This window comes from Culex pipiens, chromosome 2, assembly GCF_016801865.2.
Source record: "Culex pipiens pallens isolate TS chromosome 2, TS_CPP_V2, whole genome shotgun sequence".
In the NCBI taxonomy this organism is placed as follows: Eukaryota; Metazoa; Arthropoda; class Insecta; order Diptera; family Culicidae; genus Culex; species Culex pipiens.
This window is the reverse complement of record NC_068938.1, coordinates 219,967,742-219,986,709: the sequence shown is the minus strand read 5'-3', so window position 1 is coordinate 219,986,709 and position 18,968 is coordinate 219,967,742. Positions and strand designations below refer to the sequence as shown.

The 18,968-nt window shown below is 36.8% G+C and overlaps 1 protein-coding gene across 5 annotated transcripts in view; it reads left to right on the top strand.

Moving 5' to 3' along the window:
• The first annotated feature begins 892 nt into the window (after positions 1 to 892).
• LOC120416711 (microtubule-associated serine/threonine-protein kinase 3) overlaps positions 893 to 18,968 on the top strand; it is a 29,892-nt gene continuing 11,816 nt past the window's right edge. For 2 of the 5 annotated variants that reach the window (XM_039578528.2, XM_039578529.2), the window contains exon 1: positions 900 to 1,481. The gene's annotated coding sequence lies outside the window, so the exon portion shown is untranslated. Of the gene's footprint in view, positions 1,482 to 5,299; positions 5,617 to 18,968 lie in introns of those variants that run through there. The other 3 variants (XM_039578531.2, XM_039578530.2, XM_039578532.2) reach the window with 3 other exon arrangements.

Below are 18,968 nucleotides of genomic sequence, written 5' to 3'. Positions count from 1 at the left end.
ACTTAATTGGTTAGAATATGTGTGAGGATCGATGAGTGCCTTGACTGCTTGTAAAAAAAACATAAAAATATATAAAAACAGGAAAATATATAAATTTTCTAAATTTAAAAGCTGTTCTAAAATTCGTTCGAATGAATTGTTATAACACCCCAAATTATGTACTATCTCTTAAATCAAAATGCCAAGCTCATATTCACTTTAATCCTTTTCTCGGGGAGAAGAAAATGGCTTTCGCTCATACGAATGAATATCAATCAGAAAACAATTTTTCGGTGAATTTCAAAGTAGATAAGTATCGTTTGAAAAGAAAAATTGTGACGGGTTATTTTCTAATGTTAGGCAATTCACCTGCAAATGTAGTAGTGAAACCGAAATGTTGAGCGATAATCCTGAAATCCTGAATACAAGGTATCTTGAGATTGAAGTGTATGCATGTCATAAAATTTAATTAGCACAGTTTTTGATGTTTTTTTATAGAAAATATTTTTTTGAAAGGCCACGTGGTCAGCCGTCGACCCGCCCCCCTCCCCCCCATGGCTTTTCGTGGTTTTTTTCGGTCAGATTTTCAACCCCCTCCCCTCCCCCCTAGGGAGGCCACGTGGTTTATGCACGACCCCTTATGACGTTTCGCGTACGCACACTAGCGCACCATCTGATTTTGCTGGCCGGACAAAATTTAACCTCAATCTTTTTTGTGTACGTACACGCAATACATGCACACGTAGAAACCTCTATTAAGTCCATACACTGAAAAATTATTTCGACCATTTCAGCACTCTTCACGATCGCGCTTCGCCGAATCACCCCTCGCGCTAAAAACATTGCCCTGTCAATGTCAAAAAACACGGCCTGTCAAACTACGCTACCCTGCGCATTTCAGTGAGAGAGAATAACTTGGCAGACAGCAAGTTGCTCTGTTGCGCGAGAGTGCTGCACTCGGGCAAAATATTAAAACATCATCGAGAAGCCAACCAGTATGGCTGAACGTGATTTTAACAACAGGATTTCTAGTGTTTTAGCGTGGAAAACGTAAGCAAAACTCGGTTCCGTCAGTGCTTTCGGTCGTGCTCGTGCGGATTCACCGTGAGTGTTCCGGGTTGTGGTCGTTCGAGGGCCGCGATTTCAGTGCTGAAAGTGTGACGGGAAAATAATCGATTTTGGGTCTTTTTTCTTCCTCCGTTCGAAAAACAACACAAAATAGAGAGTTACGAGCTGTCGGTGGAGTTTTTGCGATTATTCACGGTGATATCTCGTGGGTTTAGTGGTGATTTCGATCGAAGAAGGCCACAGTACTGTTCCGGAATAGGCCGCTACGTGGTCGATTCGATTGCTCGCGGTAGGCCGTGACATTTGCCCCTCGTCGGCCTCTTATCCTGGCCTGCCTTGTTGGCCTCCTCCAAGGATTGCAAGCGCTCTCGGCACACTGCAATTTGTGTGAGCGCTGTTGATGTTTCAAGGGTGTGCGAATTCTAAGGTCCAAGGTAAGTGTTCGAACGAACGAACGGAAGCATGCAATTACAGGTTCAAAACCCAGACAACTGCTCGCATTTCCTTGAGAGTGACGGCGACGTCGACGACAACGGAGGCCACTTGGAGGATTTTCTAATGTGTCGCTTCCTCTATACACACTTTTTTTTATCTCATCGAAGGTTCCCATCTTGCGCTACTTTGTATTGGTTCTGTGTGTTTTTGCTACCTTCACGCAAGCAAAAACCAGAGTTGGGATTGTGGGAAAACATCGACTGGAGTGGTCAAAATTGGTAGGTTCGTAATTGCGCTCTCTTGCCCAGGGTTGTTAGGTTGCCAAATACATATTGGAATGCCAGATTTTTTAAGTGTCAGCTAGAATACATACAGATTTTTCATTATCTGTGCCAGATTTTGACATACAGTCCAGACTCGATTATCCGAAGGTTTGTATGGGACTTCGGATAATCGAATCACAAACAAAATCGTATTTTTTTATTTTCTTGCTTTTAACATAAAATTCGAGTTCTGCGACCCAATTCTAGTCAAATTTGAGTTGTTGATTGCCAATAAAAAAATAAAATGCATTTTTTAACATCATTTTAGCGTAGTCTAGGGGTCATACATAAGCTTGACGATCCAAAATTAGACAACGAAAACAAAATAGTTTTTCGTGATTCGATTATCCGAATTTTTGATTATCCAAATTTATTTTTTCCGGGGCCGAGTTCCGAATAATCGAGTCTGGACTGTATTTCGACAGATATTACATTTTCTGCCAATTTCGGACATCGGAGTTTAATTGAAAATCGAAAATTTTTACATGCATTTTATATAATGAAAAAGTAAACTCATCCGTTTTGAGACTGAAAACCAATTAAACCATCAAAATGTTTATCAGCTTTCGAATAAATTCAAGTTCTCCATTCATTATTGTTTTATTTTCGTCTGCCAGATTATTCATATGAAAAAAGAACTCCAGAAATGTTTTTTTTTTAATTGAAAATAATATTATTAGATTCTGCGATATCGGCATTTGAAAATTGTGTACTGTACTACAGCTTAAAATTAGAAAAATCTGGCAAAATAACAATTTAAAATCTGAAAAAAGAAACTAGCAGACGAAAATCTATGAATTTAAATTTTTCAACTGGTTTCAACAACGTGGAATTAACATTTTCTTAAAAAAAAACACATTCTATTTTTTTTATTAAATTTGTTTATTTTAATCAAAACACTTACAAAAAATCTTCAATTTTTTTTGTCATATTTGCGTTTGTGTATCTCGAGAACCAAAAGAATCTTCAATGTTTCTTCGACGAATTAATGGCAAATTTTCTCAGATTGATGTTTAGAGTTTAATACTCATAAGCTTTACTTTAAAAATCAATAAATTGATATTTTTCACAAAATCAAACTAAAAGTGGTTATAACTAAACGACGGTGCACTATTCCTAACAAAATGCAGTGTTAATACTATAAATTATTGTTTTAATTCAACTTAGATTGAAAAACAAAAAAAAACTGAAAAATAATGTATAACAATGATGAACGAAGATGATTTAGTGACCATTATCCTTTACAATCTTTGACCATAACAGAACTATTTATCCAAAAAAGCTTTATGGAACGAAAATAAAATAAATAGTCTCAATTGTTGTGGTACAAAGCGTTTGGATCTGTCAAACATTGGCCAATTTGTTTCACCTAGACAATCTCTGGAGCAACATTTGAAAGGGGCGGTACGACATTGCTCTTACGGCCTTTCGTCCCATTTAAACGCGTGTAATCAAAGGCCGTAAGAGCAATGTCGTACCGCCCCTTTCAAATGTTGCTCCAGATCTGTAATCTCGATTTCAATCTTCTTCTTAACATTTCTAAGGTAATTATTCAAAAAGACGTAACCTTGCTTGAAAACGTCCAAGGTTACGTACTACCACAGACAAACAGACGGGACACTCGAGTGCGGAACCATCGTCCTTCAATGACCGAGCCAAAAACGGTTATTTCAAATGCAATTTAGCTTCGGCATCCACTCACCCGGCGCTGATGGCGCTGCGGTCGTGACAGCTCGCCCGTCTTACCTCAGTGTGTGTGATGTGTTTTTGTTGTTGTAAAGTTAAGCGTGGAGCACGTGGCAGCAAATGAAAAAAATAAAAATAGGAGTTCTATCCACAATCCATTCTTTGCGGGACAAGATTGGGGCAGTCTCGGCAAGGGTCAGATGAGCGACTGACTAGCGAGGACATACCTTTTGCCCCACTATTAACCCGGTAGGCCTGCCGATGTCGAGGCTGCTGATGCGGCGTCCCTTCGGAGCAACCTGCTTATCCTTCATGGATTGCTGCTCAGATTGCTGCTGCTGGTCGTCCTTTTGGCGATGTTGCGTCGATCGTGAGTGCCACTGCCAATCTTCATCGACAGTTGTTCTGTTTCGATGTAAGATTTTGCGGCAGCGTTTTTTTGGAATCTTTGCGACTTTTTTCCATCTCATTCGCCACTTTTTGTTGTTGTTGTTTGACGCAACTTAACTGCACCGTGGACACGTTTCCCGCGGATGTTCCCAAACGCCCATCAAGGGGATCAATTCCGGTAGATTTGAATTGATTTTTTTGCTATTTTGGCGGCCACTACTGGTATTTTCATGACCCCTTATATCTTGGTTTCGAGGTTTCGGTGGAGAAGGAATGTTCGACAGAACTTGGAAGCAACGGGGAGTACCAGTAGTTTGGTCTCTGTCGTTGCGGTTGAGGTGCGTCGTTGCTTGTGCTGCCGCATGATTGGCTCATGAAGTTCTGCCATTGGGAACGGAACAGACCCACCGTCATCTTCGGCCGCCGGTGTTAATTTTTATTGTTTTCATTGAGTACTGACGATCAGCTACAACACAATTATTTCAATCAGCTGTTGATGTTTACAATCGTTAAGGCTTGATTGTCTCACGCATACACTGAAATGACACATGACAGTAATGGGTTTGTATTGGTATGTTTGGGCTCACCAGGCAGCGCTGGCATCGCTGTGATTTGGTGGTTTGATGAAGGACGATGGATTTCAAAAATAATTGGTATGGAGAGTCACGTCTGTTTGTCTGTGGTACTACTGTGAAGTTGCCTTAGATTTGTTAACTATGAATTCCTCAAGCGCACGGCTCGACCGACTTTTTATTCTTGACTCTTGTTTTACTGATTCTAGTTTTGGTGAATATTTCGTTTAGGATGTGCGTTTTGGCGATATTTTAGCAAATTAAATTGCTAAGATCTCGGAAATTCGGCTGATGAAAATTCAGTAAAGTTTTACAAAATAAGCTCATAAATTTCTTTTTGCTTTGAATATTTTTAGATCATGAACTACTTGCTAACCTCTGCTCACTTTCTCAGTAACTTTTCGGTACACAATTGTTATTAAATAATCAAAGAATAACACTTTTTTGTGTAATTTTAAGCAAATTTCATAGAACCGTTAAATTGCCGTAAAATTCCAATGTTTTGAAATTGGCATGCCACGAAATTTAATTTACAGAAATACGGTAATTTGAAAGTTATTAACATTATTTTGTATAAGTTTCTAGGTTGAATACGATCCTTACTAGAAAATACAATCCAAACTGGAAATGCGTTAACGTTGTATGGTATCCACCAACAAAACTCCCACTGTGCGCTGTGACTCACTCACTTCACTGCTTTGGGGAGCTATAATGTTGATGTGCTTCAATGAGCTTCAGCCGTGCCGTGCCGTGCCAAGCAACGTTGTGTGGGTGAAAACATCGCGCCAACATCAGAGCCGTACAACACCACCACCACAGACAGGCAGACCGCGGACCGAAAGAGAGCAAAAGTGGCCTGCCAAGGTGTCTGTTTCGAATCGGTCGACCAGTTTTTCGACTTGTTTGTGCCAAGTTAGACCCCGTGTGCAGTGTCAGTGCCAGTCAGGCCAGCCTACTGCGTGTGTTGTTTTCGTCGCTGCCTTTCGCGAACATCGAACCCCGCGAACGTCGGTCGTCCGAGAGTGCATTTCGAGTTGGCTTTCGATTTTTTTTAGTTAGTTTTGCCGAATCGTTTCTCCCTGAGTCATAACGTCGAAATTATCCCCGAAATCAGCTGCGAAAATGATCGCCCAGGTGCTTCCGGCGAGGAAAAATAGAAAACGGTAGGTGTGAGCAGGAATTTTCATCGCCCCGACATCCCGACAGTTTCGATGGGAGTTGGGAGGAAGGTCTGCCGCCGCCTGCCTGTGTGTGTCGATATGCCCGTCCAGCAGCATAACCAACACATCCTTGCGCAACCCAGCACGCACGCACACCCACCAATAGCCTACTGTGATGGTATTGGCGCTATGTTTACATTCTGCCAGCGCGGATATTATGTACAAATTAGGGCAAATCCATGCGAACCCCCCCACGTGTGAGAGAGTGGTAGTGTGAACGATGTTTCCTCTCCGGATGACAGTTCTAGCTGCAACAACAACAAAAACAATCATAACAACGTCACCGAGATGTCAGCAGCATACCTGACTCCTTGGACTATTTTTGTTGTGGTTTAGCGCTACCGACTACTTCGATTGGGGGGCCTACTCTACTTGTCTCTGGGGGAGGTGTCATTCATAAAATTCGACGTGTTCGATCGGTGTTTCAGTTTCGGCGGTGCTCTTCTTTTTACGTTGGCCAAGTTGTAACTTATCTAACAGTCAGTAGGGTAGCTTTCGTGCCAGATAGACACCCACGTTTCAAGGTTCCGAACCCAGGTCTCGTGTAACTGGTTTTGACGTTCGAGCGAACAGTTTGGCGATAACAGGTACATCTAAATGTGCTTCGAAAAAAGTACATTGTTGAACGAATTCTAAGCGTTTTTTTTTCTTCGTAAAATCTTCCTAAATCAGTTCAACCAGCATTCATGTAAGTCATTGCTGTTCATAATCTCAATATTTTTTATATAAAATTTGAAATTTTTACAAACTCGGAACAATTATAAAGATTCTAGAAAAATTAAAAAAATATTCTTATCATGTAGATTCCGACATAAAAGATAAAAAGTCAAAGAGTTTATGCCGTAGACATAACCGGAATGGCAATGAATAGGCCCAATATGAGTTCGAAACAACTATCCTGCTCACGTCAGTGGATGTTTACATTAGGAGTGTGTAGGAAACACTCTATGTTTACAAACTCGCATTGGCCCATTACATTGTTTTGCTTGAGATTATGTCAGTTTAGTTAATATCGAGAGGTAGGTACTAAAAATTAAATCATGTTACTGATTTTTGCCAGTTAAATGCATTTAGGGAGAGTTATTCCATTACGTAACGCATAAGTTGGTATTTTGGCCAAACGTCAAAAATCCAATTTTCAACCATTTTTTGATCTTTAAAAAAGCATTGGAAAGAAGAACTCCTAAAATTGAAGAATGGTTTAGGGTTGGAGGTTTGATTTATCTTATGTGATTTTTAAAATGTTTAAAAAATGACATCTTTGTCTGGGGTCAACTTTGGCTAGTTTTTTTGCCTTCCTCACCTAACTGAGGAAAGGCTGTAAAATCACTCGAACAATGAACTTCCTATTTCCAGCTCCTAGATGCACCTTCATGTATACATATCGACTCAGAATCAAATTCTGAGCAAATGTATGTGCGTGTGTATGTCTGTAAGTCCGTGCACCAAAAAAAAATCTCTCGATTATCTCCGGACTGGCTGAACCGATTTGAACCGTTTTTGTCTCATTCCATCCGTCTTGGAGTCCCATAAGACCCTTGTTAATGTTATAAAGTTTAAAAAAGTACTGCTAAAAGACGATTTTGGACAAAGTCTGGAAGATTGTAAAAAGGGTGGTTTTTGTAAGAAAACCCGTCTAGTTATACATTTTTAGAAAAGTATTCTATTCCAATGAGCCCAAAAGATGATCTCCAGATCCATTATGCAACCCGTCATTAGTTGGACAATTAAAAGCCTTTTAAATGAGCCTTAAACATCGAAGATCTGGTATCCTTATCAAAAGTTATGCGCACTTAAGTGCTTTTTGTACACTTGTCAGTAGCCGGATCTCAGATATTTTGATAAACAATTATTTTCGAATCAATTGAAGGATGTAAAGTGGTTTTCTTGAATAAGAAAAAAGATTTTTCAATACAAAAACCAATCGTCCCTAAATTTTGGGGACTTTAAAAAAGATTTCATAATTTGCTGTTCTTGGTAAAACAATTTTGTAAATACAACCTTATATACTATATGAATGTGAGAAAAGCACCGACCACTTTAAGGTGGATTAAGTAACGTTTTTCTGTTACATTTGAGCAATTCTCTACCAAAACCGGAAATGGTTTTTATTTGTATTTTTTGATTTGGCTCAAACTTCGTGGGGGCCTTCCCTATGACCAAATAAGCTGTTTTGTGTCATGGGTTCACCCATACAAGTCTCCATTTTTTTTAAATGGGCGTAATATTCAATGTTTGACCCTTTAAAAAAAATGGCCCTTGATTTAAAAATTTACAAAATATTTTTTTCAAAAAGATCGGAAAATTTCACGAATGTTTTATGTTTTAACATTAGTTAGTTGCTGAGATATCGACATAAGAAAATGGTGGGTTGTTTTTGTGAGACTTAGAAAACATCAATTTTCGTGTTTCTTTTTCTTAAAGCGGCTGTAGCTCAGCAACCCGAGGTCCAATCATCAATGTCTCTTAGACAATTTTATAGCAAATTTTGTGAACCTTTCAAAAAAATATTTTTAGAAATGGTCACTCATGGTCACTATTTTTAAAAATCGAAAAACTGCAAATATTTCGCTAAAATCAAACTTTCGGTGGCTATATCTTGAAAATAGAGTCCTTTATCAAAAAATCTGAAAAGTACTTTTCGATTGGAAATGCAATTTTACATTAAAAAAATTACGTCAAATTTGTATTTGCATAAAATTTCGATTTTTTCCAGAAATCACTATTTTTTCAAAAATTCATAACTTGGCGGTAGATTTTTTGACCATGTTTCTCTAAGGCTCAAAAGTTGCGGGTTTTTGTCCCCTGAAACATATAAAAAAATCTCGAAAATAAATAAAATACGTATTTTGGGAAATTGAGTTTTTGTGAAAAAAAGTTGATTAAAAAATCTGCAAACTTTTTTTCCGTGTACCTATTTTTTTCTCAATAGTCCTCAACAATACCTACAACTTTGCCCAAGACACCAAATTGATCAGAAAATTCACTCAAAAGTTACAGCTGTTTGAATATGTGCGTACCATTTTTGTATGGACAGCTGCCAAAATTGTATGGAGACTTGTAAGGGTGAACCAATGACACCAAAAAAAACAAGCAAAAGATTGAAAAAAAACATGAGAAAACTAAAAAGACAAAATAAAATGATAGAAGGAGGATAAACTAAACAATAATAATACTAAAATTATATTGAGAAAAGAAGTTGACCTCTTGAACAAGAGAAAATTAAAAATCTTTGAAAAAAAAAATTGAATTAGATGGTTAAGCTAACATTTTTTTAAACTAAACGTTAAGATCAGAACAGAATATTTTAAAAAGATATTGATAAGCGATTTAAAAAAAAACTAACAATAGCATGTTCAAACTAAATTTAAAAAATACACATAATTTTATACCCTTATTTTCAAAAGGATAGCAAAAGATCTTGTTTGTTGAACCAATTTTAACCAATATTCTTATAAAACGTTTCTTTGAAGCAATATCCACACGTATATTCTCGATTAATTTCAAGCCAAAAAATATTGTTTTCAGACGGGTTATGGCATGCGGTACCTAAACAAATTTGGCCAAAGATGTCCCATATCCAAAAATTCTGTGCTAGAGTAACAGCAAGTAGTTCCAATGATGTTTTACATAACAGTAGAAAATGAAATGATTTGAATCTTTAGAACAGATAAACTCAAAAGGCATGGAAAACCTGAATTAAAAAAAAAATCAGCTTTAAATTTTTGTTTTAAAATGTATACATTTTTTCAAAGAAACCAAACAAGTTTCTTCGAGCCCAACGAGTTCATCGCCAGCAAAAACACCACAAGTAGTTCAGCAAACTGGTTGGCACCCTCAATATTGAGTATTGTACACACCAGGCAACCAGCACTGACACTTTCATTATTTATAAGTGGTCCGCTCGCCGCCGCCGCCGCGCGATTTGTGGAGAGCTTTGTAATTTACACTTCTTTGGCTTTTGAGGCTCATCGGCTCAGCTGCCTTATAGTCAATACCCACAGTAGCAATGCTCGCCGTTTCGCGGCGTACGCCGCCAGAGTTCAAATTGAATCGTAATGAGCGAATCAATTTAACCGAAGCCGATTAGCTCAGCCGGCCTCAGCTCCTCGCGCGCTGTAAAACTCACTCTCGATCGATCTGTCTGTCTGTTGGTCCGTCTGTACGTTCCGATGAAGGAAAGCGATATTGGCGTCGATCGAGAGTTTTATTATATTGAGGTGTGTGCCAAGCAAGTAAGCAAGCGCAAACTCAAGAAATACCGCGCGAAGAAATCGACCTGCACGAAGAAACGGTATGGTACCGATCGATGCGATGCGTTGAGTTGAGGTATAGATGGTGTAAGGTTCAATTTTTCTTCATTTGTTTTTGGAATTGCGAGCAGCGTCTTCTCTACGCTTGCCTGAGGGTGGGAGGAGGTTTCTATTTTTGCCGGGGTGAGGCAAGAATGGCCTAGCCGACTCTGCCACTGGCCTGGCCGAGCATAACCAGATTACGCAAGATCCATGCCATGGGCTCTCTTTTTTCGTCTTTGCTTTGGTTATGATGTATGATAGGGATGTTTCCATTACTGGTCAATTGGATAGATATCCGGCGCCGGTGCTTGTTTGGTTGAGAGTTGTGATAATTTTAATATGAAAGCAGGTGTAGGAAAACACCTGAGCAACTGATTTTGTTTCTATTAGTTTTTGACAGGTTTGATTTTTTTGTAGATGTGAAAACACTGCATTAGTTTTCCAAGTATAAAAACGATTCTTTCGGCATGCTCTAGTAAGAGCTGAGGACGATTTTGACATTGTTTTACTAGATTTGTTTTAATGAATATATGGCCTCAGAAAAAAAACTTCATTCAATTAAACTAACTTTAAAAAAATGTACATAAAGCAGCTCTGTATGAGACCGTGGGAGGTTTTAATGAATTTAATGATGCAAAAAGCATCACAAAATTCTTCTTTATACATTTAAACAGTTATGTTAAAAAAAAATGCAAAACATCTATGAATTTATGGAAATACTTTCTTCCTGAAGTATTACGTCTTTCCCGATCTATTTTTTTTGTATTTCTCAACAACCTGGTCGAAACTTTTCGGATACCTTCCGTAAGCCCAAAAAAAACATTTTGCATCATCAGTTTGTCCATTCCATTTTACATAAAAAAAATATAGACATCTGTCCATAAAATCTGTATCTTTTGAAGGAGTTTTCAAATTATACCCCCAACTTTTTTGAAATTTTTCGATTTTCAAAATGGTGCCATGTTTGTTAATCTTAGGAAAACAAATTCGAAGCGCTGAGGAAATTCTCTACATTTGCTTTTTTGAACTTTGTTAAAACGGCCTTTGGTTACTGAGATATGTTCGTGCAAAAAAAAAATAAACAGGAAACAATATTTTTTTCAGTGTAGCCGAATCAGCTCTCGTTTTAAAAATAGTTTTTTTCTATAAAATTTTAGTGACAAAAAGTAATCTTTAAAATAAGCAAAAATAAATTTTTATTTTTTTGCATTTTATATTTTTATACTTATTCTGCCAAAACCATCGAATTGCAAATATTTTTCAAAGTTTTTGTCTCCTTCAAAATCGACTCAAAAATCGTGGGGCAAAAAAAAACATAAAACTTCATAAATCTTATTTAAATTCAAGTGTTATCAGTTGAAATGAATATATAATGCATTCCTCTGAGTTAAAAATCATATTTAACATGAATCAGGTTGTTAATCGTCGATAATATTATCGTCTAACCATAATGATAATGGCTATCGTTATCCTTATTTCGATAATTCTATCGGCGATAATCTTATCGTCGATAACTCATTTTAAAAATCTTTCTAAAATCGACTTAATTCAACCATATTATGTTAAATTTTCAATGCTTTCACTTAGACTATATTTTTTGAAAAAAGTAATAAGTTTCAAAGTATAAATACTTTAAAAAAATCACAAAATACCGTATTTTTTTTAGAAATACTTAAATTTTCAATGTTTGCAATATGGGTATCAAACGAAGCAACAATTCACTTTACAAGAGTTTTTCTGGAATATACCAAAATTTTCACAAAAAATGGTATTTTTTTTAAAGTAAAAAAAAAATCAAATTGGCTATATAGGTATAAAATGAAACGACATTTTGTATGCACTTTATTGGAGTTTTTTGTAAAACACTAAAATTTTCACAAAATATCGTATTTGTTCGTAAATCCTAAAATTTGCAAAATTTGCAAAATGTTATATGCTTTTTCACAAGGTTAAAGTTTTTTCTGAAATATACTAAAATTTTAACAAAATACCTTATTTTTTTCAAAAACACTCAAATTTTCCAAATATGCAATATTTGTATCAAACGAAGCGAAATTTTGCATACTACAAACATTCATTAAAATTTGGTATGCTTCATATAAAATTTAGCTTTTTGATACCCATATTGCAAATTATAAAAAAAAGTATTTTAAAAAAATAACGATATTTTGTGAAAATTTGTGTGATATACAAAAAAAAATAATAAAGTGAAAATGCATACACAATTTTGCTTCGTTTGATACCCATTTTGTGGGTCATGTGAACAAAATTTACTATTTTTTACATTTTGGATGTTTTTGAATACGCCTGACTCAATGCTGTTTCAAAAACACCCAAAAAATCAAATTGTAAATATTGTTTATATGACCTTAAAAAAAATAATCTCGAAATATGACTTATAACTATTGTCTGTTTTTTTAACGTGTTTTTCTAAATTGACCGCTAAATTTTTATCTCATCGCGGTTTGAACTATAGAATCTAGAGTAATTTACCGTTAGCAATAACCTTTCCCAGAAATTGGATAATTGGAGCCTAACATTTCAAAAGGGCACATACATTTTGTAAACAAGTGTGTATCCCTTTCACTGAAATGACAGTTTACATAAGGTCTACAAAAATTATGTGCCCTAATGCAACGGAAGGCATGAATTTTTTAGACCATTTCTTCCGATTTCGTTTGAAACGACAGAATTTAACAGAAACTTCCTCAGCAATATTCTGAAACTTATGGTTTAAAAAATAAAATTGTTTATTATAAACGGGCAATTTTAAAACAAACAACAATTCATCTTATTTTCTCTAGTGCAACTCTGAGATCATCTCTCGCAAATTTCACGATACTTTCAAAACTCAATCATAAACAAACCGTGACCATCTGGAGAGCAAAAGTGTTCGCCAATTTTTCTTTCCAAGCACAACAAACACTAAATTTTTTTTTTCGCGGCTCGATAGCCCACATACCGTTGTGGTTGTCTGGGGGGTAAAGAGTGGCCATATTCACATAAACCAATAAACAAGCAAACGCACAAGTGTGTTACACACATCGGCACGCGCCCATACGTGCCAGGTATTTCACTTGGCGACTTTGTGCCGCCTAACCTTTGCGAATTGCCCTCACACTCGGTTTCCTTTCACTCTCCACACATCTCACGCCGCGTCATCGTGTAAATACTCGGTGGGATTTAGTGTTTAGTGACTGCCACCTCCAAGTGTTGGTACTATTAGGTGTGTGTTAGTTTGTACTATAGGATCGACCTCGTTCCCTGCTTTTCAAGGGTCATCCGGCAGCCCCTTCGCGAAACCACCTCCCGCGCAAATCAAAAATTCTGAACTTGTGTCGCGCGCGTTCCAAAAATAGAACCTTTATGGGATGTTTATGTTTTCGTTCGTCGCGATCCCGTCGCAGTCGTTAAACCAAGCCGCGGCGATCGTATGTTATGGTTTTGATCTCTCGGTACGCTGTGTGACACTCGAACGATCGCTGGCTGTTGTCGTCAGACGGAGAAGGAGCAGCTGTGGTTGACGTTCCTCCCAATTCCGTGATCTATTGCGCACTTTGAGATCACTTGAAGTGGTTAAAAATAGGGGCTATTTATAATTTGTGAACCACCCTAAGAATTTTCAAACCAAGCAAAATCAAATTAATCAGTTTCAATAAATTTCAATTTTGACCACAAGAATCCCACCGTGCGAGATCGTGTGACTTCACGATCGGGAAGGTGTGTAACTTCGTCGTGGCACAGCACAGATTTTTATAAGTTGCTGAATGTTTTTCACGCGCGCAAATTACCTACGGTCAATGCCAGCTAGCCGCGCCGCCGTATCGTGATTATAAAGATAGACGGCCGCACAGACTATTTGGCGCACGAGAGGGGGAGGCGGTAAATATTCATCAAATGGGTTTATAAATATCGGGGATCGCCGTGCAAATAAAACCACTTCGTCGCGAGCATGCTATCTTGGGGCATGTCGCTTTTTAACGTTGCGAGGTTAATTCGTTGCAAAGTTCTATCCCGATTTTTTTTTGTTTTGCTGACAATTCTGAGAATTCAACAGAAAAATTGTTTCTGATGTTTCGTTTCTGAAAAGGTCTAATAAACAAAATTTTCATTTTTTGAGACATTTGCACATGCGACAAGATGCTTGTGAGTGCGAGGGAGACCGTGAACGTCACCGTGAAAAATAATCATTGAGCTTGAAAGTGAAGGGGAAGAGAGTACCGGTACTGGGGGGTAGATTTATAGATCACGGTGATATCTCGTGTTAATTTAAGCGTGAGGGTGGAAACGATTTTTTTTGGTAACGCGGATTGATGTAAGCATGTCAAATTTAAAGAAATCAAAACACATCGGTATCTTATGCTTTGGTTTGAACAAATTCTTGGGACAAATTTTATTTATTTTTTTTTTAATTTTCCGTACTTACTCTTATGTGCAGATCTGTATTGTTATAAAAAAGCTATGTATTTGTTTGTTATTTGTTTTGTTGTCTCCGTTATCTTTAAAAGATTTCATTCTACGTTTCTGTTCATAAACGCATAGTTGTACTGTGCGTAACTTATTTGGAGATACCGTGAAGATTTTCCCTTATCCCATTAAAAAAAGTGGAGCATCAATACTTCCTGTTTTCCAAATCCCTTTCCTTTTTACTGATGGAGATAGATGGCTGCCACATCACATGGCGAAGTTCAGTCTGCAATACGCTAAAATCACAGTCTTCTAGCGAAGCTAAGCGCATAATTGTACAGTGTATTTTTTGAATTTTTGAGAATGTTTTCTCCATTTATGTTCTTTAAAGATATAATAAGGATAAATTCAATTGAAATTTTCTTTCAACTCAAAAAAATATTTTTGATGCGAAATTTGCAATCAAAAATGACATTTAATGATAATTTTTTTTTCAAGCTTCAGCTATTTCAAGGTATTGTTTTCTACAAATGTTCACTTTTTTGCAATTTAAAAATACTTCATGAAGGAAAAATCCTATTTAAAAAAACCAAAAGCTGAGAAAAATTGACACAATTTTCTTTTTTTCTACTGAAGCAGTTTTAGGAAATTTCGATCACCCGCTTTTATTATTTTTTTTAAATCTAGTTTAAGCATTTTGCGTTCCTTCTTTATGCCTAAAAAAAGTCATTTTGCATCATCAGTTTGTCCTTTATCAATTTCCATACAAATTTGGCAGTTGTCCATAAAAATGATAAGAGAAGATTCAAAAATCTGTATTTTTTGATCGAAAATGTTGGAGGTATGGATAAGATAGTTGTTATAGTTCACCGAAATTGTTTTTGCAGATTTTTAAAATCAAATTTATTTTACTTAAAATAGATTTCCACAAAAACATTTTTATTTTTTATACATTTCAGAAGACAAAATGCCATCTTTTTAAAAAAAATCGTTATGGGCAAATAATGTTGACCAAATTATGAATGTGTTATTTTTTCAAAAACCAATTAAACCATATTTGTAATCATAAAGTTCTAAGTTTTGATAAAGTGCACCGTTTCCAAGTAAAACATTTTTGAAACAAAAAAAATAATTTGTTTTTTCTTGGTCGCTGTAATATACAAAGATGTTGATATGCCTTGCAAAGAAAAAAAAGGAAAAAATAGATTTTCTTAGTGTTGCCCAATCAGCACTAGTTTTTCTGATAACTCGGCAATTAATTATTCGATTTTGTGATTTTTTTGGCTCTTGGATAAAAATTATTTCGAAATTTTATAATCGAGAATAACTTTTCTAAGTGCCAAAAACACTTATTTTTGACATTGAAAAAGTTATTCTGGGCAAGATTTTAAAATTTCGAAGTTTCAGCCAGTTAAAAAAAATCAGATGGCCGTAATCTCAGAGAATTGTTCATCTGGAAACGATTTATAAAATTTGTTATTATTTTCTTTTTTGTTTTTTTTTACGATATTTTCATTTTTTCCGAAAATCATCATTCCAAAAAAATACATGTCTGACGATGCCAAAATTCAAAAATAAAAACTTTTTTGGTTTCAACTTGTACCAGCATAATCTTTTTGTTTTTAAATATACTTGATGACGTTTTTTACTTTAATTTTCAATGTAAAATCAAATTTGCAATCGAAAAGCTATCATAAAGTGCGTCGTTTTGAAAGGTTTAGCCTCACTGAGTAACAAAAAATAAGTTTTTCGATATTTTTCTTAAAAACATTTCATGAGTGGTCATTGTTTTAAATAAAAGAAGATAAAATAAAAGAAAACAAAAATATTGTTGGAAAATTTAGATTTTCTAAGTCTTACTCAAACAGCCCCCATTTTCTAATGCCAATACCTCAGCACCTAATGGTCCAATTCTAAAAGCAAAAAAAAAATTTGGTTTGAACCCTGAAAAAATGGAAATCATGACTATCATTTAAAAAGTGCGTTATATTAATTTTTTTGCTCTTTTTAAAACCTAGTCTTTTTTTTCTTTTAAATTTTTAATTTTTTTCGGAGGGGTCATTTTTTTGTATTCCTCTATAAGTCAAAAGATGCAGGTTTTTGTCCCCTGAAACATATAAAAAAAAAGTTAATTTAAAAATTTAATAAACAATTCTTGGCACTTTGCCGATGATATCAAATCGATCAGAAAATGCCTCCAAAAGATACAGATTTTTTTAAAAATATTTTCGTACCTTTTTTGTATGGACAGCTGCCAAAACTGTATGGAGCCTTGCCTTGTATGGGTAAACCAATGTCACAAAATGGCTTGTTTGGTCATAGGAAAGGCAGGATGGAATAATCGCAAAAAAAATCAATTTCGCTAGCGAACTTTCTTCACCCACGAAAGAGAGAGGAGGCAAATCACGCAAAAGAAAATTACTCCCGAAATTCTTCAAGAAAATCAATCTGCTGATGATTTTTTGTGAATTTCCTTGTCAGCACCAATTAAAAATATTTATTTCACTTTGTTTACACATATTGCCCATCTACAAAATGTGACAGGTCGTTTCTCAACGTGTGACGTTATACTTGCAAGAGTAGTAGTGAATAAGATGTTTCGCCGAATAATCGAGCTGATGATTTTTTTAGATTCTTTTTACCGATCTTTCGTGCGCGAGAGAGATGAGCCATTCTCCCTTCGGATTTTTTCCCCTTTATGGACGTCCAATGATTTTCTTTTGATGATGATTATTCCATCGCTGCAAGGCACCTACAAAGTTTGAGCCAAACTAAAAAAAATACAATTAAAATGCATTATTGGTGGAGAATTGCTCATGACCGGCCCGCAAAATTAAAAAAAAACTGTTAATGCAAAATGACTCTTCCTAACACCAAAATAAAAAAATAAAAAAAATCAAAAATCTTGAAATCGTGCTGGAGAATTACCCATTTGTATTGACCAAACTATCAAGAATGTAAGAATTGCGTGACCTTATTTCAAATTCCTGCGCCAGCATTGGCGTTCAATGTTGCCTCAAAGTTCTGAAGGTCCAACCTATCACAATCGCAAACAACGCAAATCCCTTCAGGCAATAACATTAAAAGAGATAAACGTTTCAACAAACTGCCTTTAACACACTACCCGTGGGACACCTGTTTGAAACAAATCTACTCTACACGGTGAAGGTAATTCAATCTGAGATTGTCATTTCAGCTCCATTGACCAGCAACGACCGAGTGTGAGTGTGGTCAGTGGTTTTTTGCCCCTGTTCCGAGTTCTCCCTTTTGGTTCAGTCCACACGATCATTGTTGATTTTAACGAACCTATCCGCTTGAAGTTCCGCCAATCTCCGCCCGTGAGGTCTAGCACATATTTTAGTCTATTCGCAGCATCCGTTCAGTCTATGATGGGTCAGTGTGCGCATTAAAAAAAAGACGCTGAAACTAAAACAAAAACAAGATCGCGTAAGTCGCGACTTCCTCTCCGCGGCGGCGTCGACTTTGACAAGGCTACTCTCCGGTGGGGCGACGGGGCCTGGCCACTGACTTGCCCGACTGCCTGCCTGCCGATGAATATGTAATTTTATTTATAGGCAAGTATGCAGCAGCGGCCTTTTTTGCTCCACTGACTTCCCAACGTCGTCGTCGTCGTCGCACTTTGCCATTTTAGGCGCGTTGCGATGCATAATCCTGTCCCGAGGTGTGTACGTAACTCCGTGGCCGTGTTCTACTGCGGCTTCCTTCGGTCACTTAGTAACTGCAGATTAGTGCAGTAACGTGTGGACGGGGTCAACGCATCCGGACTTGACGCGCGAAAAACTTGAACACCGTCCAAAAGCCAGCTGTCGGGGCCAAGAATTCATCTCGAAATATTTGGAGATTTCACGGCCAGACACGTGAACTCGGGACGGTTCACCACTTCCTTCCGCAGTGATCGAGCTCAAGTAAACACGGTTGAAATGAAATATTTTCGTGGAATTCGACCAAATACTCTGTACAGTATACATGAATCATTCCCAACTGGAAATCCGCTAATTACATCTGGTGAATGCCACACGACTCACGGCATCAAACTCAATCGTTTTGTAACAACATCAATCCAGCTAAAGGTTAGATCAATCGTGACTAAGTTGAGTGATTAACTCTGTCTGTTGTCTCATCAGAATTTCCGATTGAATCTTTTTACTCAGAGCTGGCTTTCCCGCTTCTTGGGCGCGGTTCAACAATCTGCGAAATGCCTTAAGAAATCGTAAGTTTCGCAAAGGACTATTCTCTTCTTTGTCACCCCCACATTCCCCGCGCCATCGCATTGTCTTGTGAATGGTTCTATTTTTAAAATCAGAAAAAAAATAGACTTAAATCGTTGTTGAACTAGTTTCTTTGTTGCTGTGCGAAAAAAACTTTCTGTCACTTTACATAAAACACACTTGAAAGTCAAGCGTCACCATCGTGATGTTGTGATGTCAGGTGTGTGTTGTGTACTCGATACTGGTTATCACCTTGATTAGCTTGTGCGTTGCTGTTGTTGTTATCGTTAAAGAGGACGGACAGGTTGTTGTTCGATAATATCGTCAAATGACCTGAAAGTTGAACCACGCACGTAGTCGCTGA